Source organism: Aedes aegypti, chromosome 3 (genome assembly GCF_002204515.2).
Source record: "Aedes aegypti strain LVP_AGWG chromosome 3, AaegL5.0 Primary Assembly, whole genome shotgun sequence".
Classification (NCBI taxonomy): domain Eukaryota; kingdom Metazoa; phylum Arthropoda; class Insecta; order Diptera; family Culicidae; genus Aedes; species Aedes aegypti.
The window spans coordinates 168,875,411-168,885,643 of record NC_035109.1 but is presented as its reverse complement, the minus strand read 5'-3'; the positions used below and the strand labels follow the sequence as shown (position 1 = coordinate 168,885,643).

At 34.5% G+C, this 10,233-nt stretch overlaps 1 protein-coding gene across 2 annotated transcripts in view; it reads left to right on the top strand.

Annotated features, from left to right (window-relative positions):
• Positions 1-604: 604 nt before the first annotated feature.
• Positions 605-10,233, top strand: part of LOC5571582 (protein CREBRF homolog) — a 72,521-nt gene continuing 62,892 nt past the window's right edge. For both annotated transcript variants that reach the window (XM_001659741.2, XM_021851752.1), the window contains exon 1: positions 605-1,164. The gene's annotated coding sequence lies outside the window, so the exon portion shown is untranslated. The remainder of the gene's footprint in view (positions 1,165-10,233) is intronic.

Here is a 10,233-nt window from a genome sequence, read left to right as displayed (position 1 = left end):
CAAAGAGGAAAAGGAAGCTTCCACATTGCATACCGACACCGAGCCAATCGACCGGATGGATAGATCAAAACAATCTAAAAGGAATGAGCCGAAGTGGCAACATGGGAAAATGAGGCACCATGTGTGCTATATCGATGTGTCACATTGTTTGCAAAAATGATGTGTTGAAAGATCCAGAAGTTTGATGATTTCACCAATAGTATTATTGGTCAAATTACTGAATTGATAACGATACAATTTTGTTAGTGAATGAGTTTTTTTTCCTCTCTGTGGCCGGAATGCCTTTGTTTTTGTTTTTATTATCCATTTTATCGGGTTCCACGCCATGCTGCGCTTTGCGCATGCGTGTGGACTGCTTATGTTTGTATGAATTATTTGCACAAATTCAGTGTTGTTGTTGATAAACGAAGGCATTTTGAGGTTGAAACGCACACCAATGATCCAGCTTGTTTGGCAGTGTTGGAGTTCATTCACTCGTGTCGTCGAGTAAAGAATTAAAAACACGTTCTGCGCACTGTATGTGTAGTAGTGCGATTGCACGCTCGGCTAGGTTCGGAATAAAAGAATATTTTTATATTCATCAGAATCGTAAACATCGAGTCATTCATTTTCATACCAAAGTCTGTGCGATTCAAAGATGGCCGTATAATGTTTGTGCTCCGCAAGTGATAGCGTGGAAAAGTGCAAGCTTGAAAGTGAAAATTAAGCTTCAAACGAGTGTTGAAAAACATTCAAGTTGATTGACAAGCTGACATTTGGCTATTAAAAGTGTTATTGAACAGTTTTGGCAACATACTGTTGATATTGAAGTTGGATTCATTTGTCATATAATAACAAAAACAATTTTGTTGTATAGAGAAGTAAAACTAATAAAAATCATAATAAAGACTATTTTTGATTGTATACATTAAGTTTCGAAACAATTTAACAAAGATTGTGAAATATTAGCATTCGTTGAATCAGAAACAATTAGTGCACTTGCTGGCGGAAGTGATCGACGGGGCATCCCAGCTCCGGGGAGCCATATTTAAAAATAAAAACAAAGGAAATCATCTGTTTTTTCCATCCTCGGACAAGTTTTAACGTGAAATATATAAAGTAGATGATATAATCGTGCTACTTTTTTCATCATCATCGTCCACCTAAGTCGGTGTTAAACTCTGAGTAAGTACATACGACTTGTTTGTAGTACTCGAATGGTACATATTACAATAATACTCGAATATGAATTTTAGTCCCGGGGCAAAACAAGTATAGTCTTCCATCTGCTGCTTTGAGTACGAAAACATGCGATATTTGTATTTATCTGGCTGGTAAACATACCAATACTGATGACCGTCTGTTTATGAGTTGAGTAGGGTAGAAAATCGCCAATGCCTTGTGATCAAAACATTTCGCTGAAATCTTCTACGCTACAGCCCAATCCAAGCCAAGCTGATGTCAGCGGGGGCAAGATGGGTGGAATGTTTTGGTTCCCTTTATTGATTGCATTACTACTCAGCACTGCTGTTGTTGTTGCTGCTGCTAGAACCTGAGCAAGTCGATATTGATCTTTGTTGCGCAATGGCTGTGGTGGTGCAGCCTATATGTAGGTACTTTCATGATTCGCTTGTGTACGAAACAAGTATCGTGCTAATTTCTATAGGTTTTGAGTATATTTTTTCATGGATAGGAAAAATAAAGGATAGATTAAAAAATACGTCCATCGTTTTTGGAATTTCTAGATTTCCTGCCAAATACTTTCCAAGCTGTGAAGTGACTAACGTTACAAAAGTGATAAAATGTTCAGCTTCTGGAAGCATTTTTAGATTTTTTTTTAGCAGTATCTGTAAGATAGGTTTTTGGGTTCTCTTGAAAATCCCTATAGTAATTCCTGTTGAACATAAATACTACTGAAGAAAGTCTTCAAAACATCTGGGGGTCAAGAAAATTTTCAATAATAATAAAAAAAAGTTATGCCACTTATCTTAGTACATTGAAGTAGGAACACGTGGGGAAGGGGCTGAAAGGGGGAAACATTGATGTGTTGATTTAAGAATTCAAATCAACAAAAAATCAAGTTAATCAAGTTAATCAAGTTTATTTATTAACGGTGCATCTCATTCTAAAAGAAATTTTCCCACGTATTTGATCAACAAGTCCACCGCTAGGTCTGTTATGAACAAACTCTTGAAATATCATTAAACTGTTTTACGAACAATTACTTCAAACGTATCTTATTTTCTCTACAGAAAACTGTAAGGAAATTCCATCACCCATAACACTGCAATTTTAAAATTTAGAAATAATGCCAATCAATGATCCTTGAAGTTTGTCCTGGAATTTTGTTAAAAATTACATTCCAAATATCATAGAATGTTCAGAGGACTTTGTGGGATGATTCTAGAGAATATTGAAGTTCAAGGTAAGATGACTGGCAGAAATATCAGCAGAATTCATGAAATAATAACTGGTGAATTTGTTAAACTTGGGCATTAGAGGAAAAATTATTGGATTAATATTTTACAGTTGATTTCACCAGTTCCCCCAAGTGAGTTGTCAAGTTCAATCTTCCAGCAAAAATATGCCAGAATCTAGTTAAATGTATCCTGTATGTTAGCAATTATTAGCAATTGCTTTGAGAATTTCCAGCAAAACACTTCAAAAAAATTCGCTAATTACTCTGTACATGCTCCTAAACATTCCTTATAAACCAGGCCTGCCCAACCTCTTTAGCTCTTTTTTAACATAAATGGTTGGTGCGTTCGCAAAAATATTCCAACAGTAGACATCTTTACCTCAAATGACAGCTTGACCGTATATCTAACTGATCGATGCATTTAAATTTGAATTTTTATCTAGTACTTAGCAAGCGACGTAAACAAAACTACTAATTGAACTTTAACTTTAAAGTTCAATTAGTAGTTTTAAACATACTCTAATAATCCCTCCCCTAAATTTAATAAAAAAGTGTAGAGGTAAACAAAGGCACAAATCATTGCGGCCCGCGGGGTGCACGATTTTTTCGAGCAAATGGCATCGGTAGCCTAAAATAGAAGATAAACTTTAATTTTACTTTAAATTTACTTCATAGATATACAACAGAACTTTCATTTGAGGTTAAAAATTCGTATATTGGACTATTACTACTATTACTGCACCAACCATATATGTCAAAAATAACCCAAAAAGGTTGGGCAGGCCTGTAATAAACCATTGAAAATTCTACTAGCATAATTTACACACTATAAATTTCAATTAAAAAAGATCCCAGGAAATTTCAGAAGAAAGTAAAAATCTACATTCTCAAAGTACGAAATCTCATGCTAAACTCGGACAGGAATATCATCAATAATAATACTAGCAATCGCACTGAGAAATTTTATAAAAGTCCTTGGAATATTTCGACAGTAATTTATAAGGAGTTTTTTAAATTAATGTTCAAAAGTTACATAAGAACTATTGAAAAAATAATTTTCAAAACATTTCCTTTGGAATTTTGCTATATAAATATATACATGTCCAAGAATAACTTTACGCTATAAAATGCTTTAAAAATGTGTCATGGATTTTCTCCAAATATTCTGACAACAAATCTTCCAGACTAAAGCAATCCAATTTCTTCAATACATGTAAGGTTGGCAAAATAAAAAACATTTGTGGACGTCTGGCATAACCCAGACAACCTGAGGTCGCCTAACAATTTACGGAAAAAGTCGTTTACTTGTGTGAATTTCATCGCGGGTGTGGGGAATGAAATCGTTTGATTGATAGATTTTCTCGCACAAAACGCAGATTTCTGAGTTTATCATTTTATAAGCTCATGAATGTCTTGAAATGTTAATTTTTCTGGAATGTGTATTTTGTATACATGTAAATATCTTGCAATGTTAATTTTCTCTTAATCTACAAAAAATCTTGGTTGAACATCTGATGAAATTCACAGAAGAATTCTAGAATGTAATCAAACAGAAAAAAAGGTTAAATGTTTAAAAAAAAAACAGCAATAGTTTTGGTTAAGGTGAATTGAAGCCAAACCTCAAATTTACAAGAGCACAAATCTGGAGAACATAACACCCGTTTGAGCTGAAAACTTAATCGGTTGGTCACGAGTGACTAATCGATTAAGTTTTCAGCCAAAACGGATGTTTGGTTCTCCAGATCCGTGAGTCGCTGTTCCATGCCTCGATATTGACTCATGGATCCATACTAATAACAAAATTGTATGCTTACTATGATGGTTCCAAAACATTCCTGTTCCATGACTCAATATTTCCTTGGTGCCATCATTAAAACAGTGATTTTGAAAGATGAAAATAAATAATAGTACACTGTAACAGCTATATTCCACTACCTAATTCATAGAATCTTCTAGAACTTTTGAAATATTTCACAACAGTATATGAGGCTGTAATTATCAGAATGATATATCAGATTGAAAAATTACAACAGCATTTAGGCCGCGTGGTCGATGGAGTATGGTCAGAGCATAAATTTGGGCGATTTTGTGGTCATCAGTATCATTGTGCTTTGCAAAAGTGTACCGAAAAACGGGGGAACTTTTATAATTTTTCCGACTAAAACTTGTATATTTATGAATTCTGTTTCAAAGAATTAGAGTTTATGTTTTTAAAACAAGTACTGGCATCCTAGCTATCGATTGCAGTTGACAGATTGCCAAAAAATGTGTTTTGAATGGATATATAATTTTTCATATAATCGAAAGTCGGTTTTCTGTTTTGAGAATACTTTAATAATGGAGTTTAAATCGAACAAAATCGAATAAATTACGTAACATTTATAGGGCATTGCATAGCTGTAATTTTTTGATTTACTTTACTATTTTATTATGTCCTTTGAATGCCGTCAAAAGATATTTTTTATGTTTGCCCCAATCAAAGATATTCATAATCAAAGTAGCCATGTTTTTGTAAGAAAAACAACAATAACTCCAAAACGGAACCAGATAGCGAGTTTTTACACTCATTAAATTACGCATTTTTCAGAGCTCTAAAAGTGTTTCATAGACTACTTCGATGAGATATTTGAGTTTCAAACGCTAGAGCCAGAAAACCAGTTTTTTTACATATATACTATAATTTCTAAAAATAAGAAAGTTAGTTACACAATTTTCATGAAAATGTGGTCCACCCTATTTTCAACAACACCAAACATAAGCCTTAACTAATAAAAACAACTTTGTAGAAGACCGTTTTCATCTAATGTTACATATTAAAGCTCAAAATGCATCTTTCCGCGTAAAATTGTTTTCCTGAGCATAGTGCAACGGCTTCAACATAACTTTCACATTTTCCATTAATTTATTAACATTAAAAACATTTTCCTTGCGCTTCTCCACATTTTAAGAATTTTTTGGCAATTTCTTCAACATATACTGCAGGAAACTCCTTAATTTCAAGGATTCAGGACCGTATGACTCAAAATATAAATTTTCCATCATCATACGAACTGTACGAATTTGTCGGAAACCCATAATTTACTTTTACAGCGTATCTCTTCGCAATTTCTAAAAAAATCATTGACGATTTCTTAAGCATTTCCTTCGAATATTCTCCAATGGTTCCTCCACGAACTTTGCTTGATTTTTTAACAGCACATTTTCAAGAAATACGGATAAAGATTCCTCCATGAATTAGGAATCTTGAAGTATTCTATTCTTAAAATCTTCCAAAAGATTTCTGCTTATAGGTGTTGACGCTGCGATTGTAACTGTTCAGTCGAAAATGGATTACCAACTGGTGAGCTCGTTTCATGCTTGAAATAACACATTTGTATCATAACATGTATTTTTTATGAATTTGTTGAACAAACTATGAAAGGTTCGTCACTTTAAGTGTTGACATAAGCGCTCATTCATGTTTTATGAAATATCGAAATACAAACCTTTGAATAGTTCGATGTTTAAGATATCGATGCATTGATAGACAACTTTTTAAACAGAGATTACACAGAAACTCCAAAGATTACTCCAAACACTGCTCTAGAAATAATTCTAGGAATTAATGTATAATGTATGTGCGGTTAGTGTCACCAAGCATTCAGCCGCATCGTTCGAAGGAGTGTGGGTTCGATTCCCGCTTCAGTCATCTTCATTCTGCAACATTGTTATGATTATTCCTGGCGTTTTGTTTTGTTTAGAACCTTTGATAGTATTGCTACCACTGCATCAAAATCGTATTGACTAAATAGCTATAAAACTGAACCCGTGGAAAGGTATCAAAACCTACCGAAACGTTCCCGACTAGAGGTATATAACAAAAATATAATAAAATTTTATCAGAATATGATATGCATATTATATTATAATAAAATTTAGTTGAACCTCGTTATCCACTGAAAATAATGAAACAAAAATATATCATATTGTGTTATATTTATTTTGAATATATTTCTTTTTGTTTATATTTAACAATTTTAAAATAAAATTAATTACACATCTGTGCATTTTAATAAACTTGGGTTTTTAAATCAAGCGAAATATATATTTTTCATTTGAGAAGAATGAAAGACTAAACTCTTGGATTTGTAAAACCAGCCAAGCGGTAACAAAATGTTACGATCTTAATTTAATTTTTAACTAGTTGCAAGTGATTGAATAGTAACTTGTTGCGACTTTAAATTCCTTGCTTTATATCAAAATTATAATATATACAGCATTATAATTTTGATACTTTGTATCAAAAACTATAACTGGACTTGATATGTTTTTGATAGATTAAAAACACATTTTGTTATATTTATGTTACAATTCATAGAACTTTTTGATATAAATTTAGTTATTTTTAAAACATCCTGCATCAACATTGTAACAACCTATGTTCAATAAAATCTTCATATCATAATAACATAAGCTGATATAATTTTGTTATCTACCCATAGTCGGGTTGTTATGAATCATCATAAACAATCGCTCCAAGATTGCTAGACGAACGCTTGAGAGAAAACCACGCCACATCTTGAACGCAATGGAAAATCACTGCGCATGCGTATGTTTTGATTGTTTTGCACTCCTTAAATGTTATGTTTTTCGTTCAGGTCTCAGAACAAATCATCGCTTGCCACCCGTCGCGACGGACATGTCACCCCCTCCTGCGTCGTCGCTTGGTGAGGGGGGGGGGGGGGGTGGGGGGGTGGTGAATATTAAAATGCACTCGAAGGAAAATTTATAGATCACAGATAAGTGGAGGAAGATTTGCTTGGGGGACTCACCATTTCAAAAGTGTAGGAAATGAAAAGAAAAAAAGATGAGATGTTTCTACATTGCAGGGCCTTCCTTAGCCGAGTGGTTAGAGTCCGCGGCTACAAAGCAAAACCATGTCATGCTGATGGTGTATGGGTTCGATTCCCGGTCGGTCCATTGCCACACGATATACGCAAGCGAAAATGGCAATTTTGACAAAAAAAAGCTCTCAGTTAATAACTGTGGAAGTGCTATTTGAACACTAAGCTGCGAAGCATGCTCTTTCCCAGTAAGGACGTAATGCCAAGGAGAAGAGAAAAAGATGTTCCTACATAAAAAACTGGAACAGAACACGAAGATTCATTAAACCGGAATTTTAGGGATATAATTACTATTACCTGTCTTTTGGTTACCCTTACAAAAGTATAGAAAAACAGCTTGAACCCCTTAACAAACTTCACTTTCTTTTTGAGAACAAAGGCACCCTTTTTATGGCCGTACAATCAAAGAACCCCTCCTTCGATGCATAGGGCGAACATTCAAAACGTGCAGGTAAATTCGCGAGGGGAGTTTCGAATCTAGGTTGATGGGCCAGTCAGGTTAAACATTGCGTTAGGTTCCCGGGGTGAAGTCAGTGCAGAGGAATTTCGGCGACCCCTCTGCTGTTGATTCTAACAAGAATTTATCTGAGGAGGGTGACACAATCCTTTTGGGATTTCGATTTCTAATGGTTGGATTCAATTGAGAATATAGTTAGTTTAAGGTGTTTTGGAGGGATGTGGTTGGTTTTTTTTTTTCAAGGATAAGACGGTCTTTCATATCGTATAGGTTGATGACCTGTGCTATAGATGATTTTCGTTTATTATAAAACCATTTTCTTTAATATATCATATCATGCTAAGAAGCTTGTTTTTATTGCAAAGTTTAAATTTATAGTTCATAAGTGGATATATGCGTTGCATATATTTGTTACATTTGGCTTTAATTCCCCTAATGTGATTTTTGAAAGTTATTTTTTATCTAGCTTGAGCGCAAGATACTTAACTTCATCTGATCAATTTATTGCAACCCCTCTCATCGTAACAACATGTCTACTTGAAGGTTTCAAATAAAAAGCTTTCGGTTTATATGGGAATATTATTAGTTGAGTTTTGGAAGCATTAGGAGAAATCTTCCATTTCTGCAAGTACCAAGAAAAAATATAAAAACATTTTTGCAATCGACTACAGATAATAAGCAGACTTTAGCGGAGAGGCCTGTGTAATCCGCAATCAAGGGTTTTTGATATCTCTGAGGTAACTCAGGTAAGTCAGATGTGAAAATATTGTATAATATTGGTCCCGAAATGCTGCCTTGAGGATCACCAGCTCTTACAGGAAGTCTTTCAGACCGGGAGTTCTGATAATTAAGTGTACTATTTGACAGATAACTATGAATTATTCTAACAATGTAGGTTGGGGTAATCTTAGGGCATTGAGTATCTTTATATTCGCCACCACTTATTTTTTTTGTGTATATCATTCAAAAATGGTCAATTGGCAAAGAAAGATCTCAGTGATATAACTGTGCAAGTGCTCATAAGAACACTTAGCTGAGAAGTAAGCTCTGTCCTAGATGGGAAGTAATGTCAGAAAAAAGAAGAAAAAGACACAAATTTTCGAAAATTTTGGTTTCAAACAAAGAAAACGTTTGAAGTTTTATACTCCTATGAATGATGATAGATTATCAAATTGTTAGTTTCTCACAATTATAATATCAAAAAATCATGTTTATCAAACACTTGAGTTTGATTTGATATTTTAAAATCAATAAAGTACATCCATCAATTCAATACGCCCAAAGGAAGCAAATCGATTCCACCGGAGTTATTAAAATAAATTGCTTGTCTCAGTATTATGCATCTCAATCGCGTAGGTCTGCAACCCGTCGTCATTCATAGCAAAAAATGTCCCCAATCGAACCAATTAGTACAGTTAGCTCTCGGATTGCATCGGCACCAGTGTTTATTTCTTTATTTAGTGTCGTCAGATACCAAATGGGAACATGATTCGATTTTCTTATCGCTTTTTTCGTGCAAGAAGTGTAGCCCGGTGAAACATGAGTGCGCTGGTAAGCAATTTCACGGCTTCTAGATTTTTTTTGTTCAACGTGTCCAATCCTACCAGACAGATTGGGGAAAACGTTTCGCCAAAAGCACCACAATAATGTGAACGACCAAGTTCATGGCCATTCGGAGCCCACGTTGCAATTGGAGGTCTGGTTACTTTCGACCACGTTGGGAGTTTTGGACACTTTTTGTGCTTCGAATTTCGCATTTCGGTGGTATTGTTCAGTGTAGTCACATCAATCACCGGCATGAATATGGACGGATGATTTCTCAAAACAAACAGTTTGTCGATGCTGTTGACGTAGGCAAACAACATGCGCAGCTGAACAGCAAACCCCGAAGGAAGCGATGCCCGATCAGAGGAGAAAAACATAATTTTAACAACTGGTATTATTTATTAAAACAAAGTGTATCCGAATTTGTTATAAAAGAAGCTGATGAGATCTTCAAGTAACAAATTTTAAACAAAATTTAAAAATATATTAATTGTTTTGTTTTTGTTATATTATTGACAAATAAAAGTTAGGTTATGTTTCCGAAAAATTGGATATTGTTTAAGCTTGCTGTCGTCTAAATGATGTAAAATTGGGCAAGATTCTAATAACAACAATTTTTCCTACATTTCCATTACAATTGAAATTATCTGCCCAACTATTTTGAGTTTTTAAAATTGATTTTACAAAATTTAACCTCGATTTTATAAGTTAATTCGGATAAACTCTTTGCAGAATCATAAATATCAGCAGTCAATATAATTATGATCTAATTTTACTATGTCTTCCTGATCGGGTATGGTTTGCGTTGGCGTTTGGAAAGGGGGCAGAATGGGAAGAAGTGAGCATTAGGTTCGTGTTCAAGGATACTGGGCCACGTGCAACTGTATTGTCCTGGAAGAGTGCAGACAGCGCCGCACCGTAGGGGTTTACAACCGTGGGCGGTTTTCCGT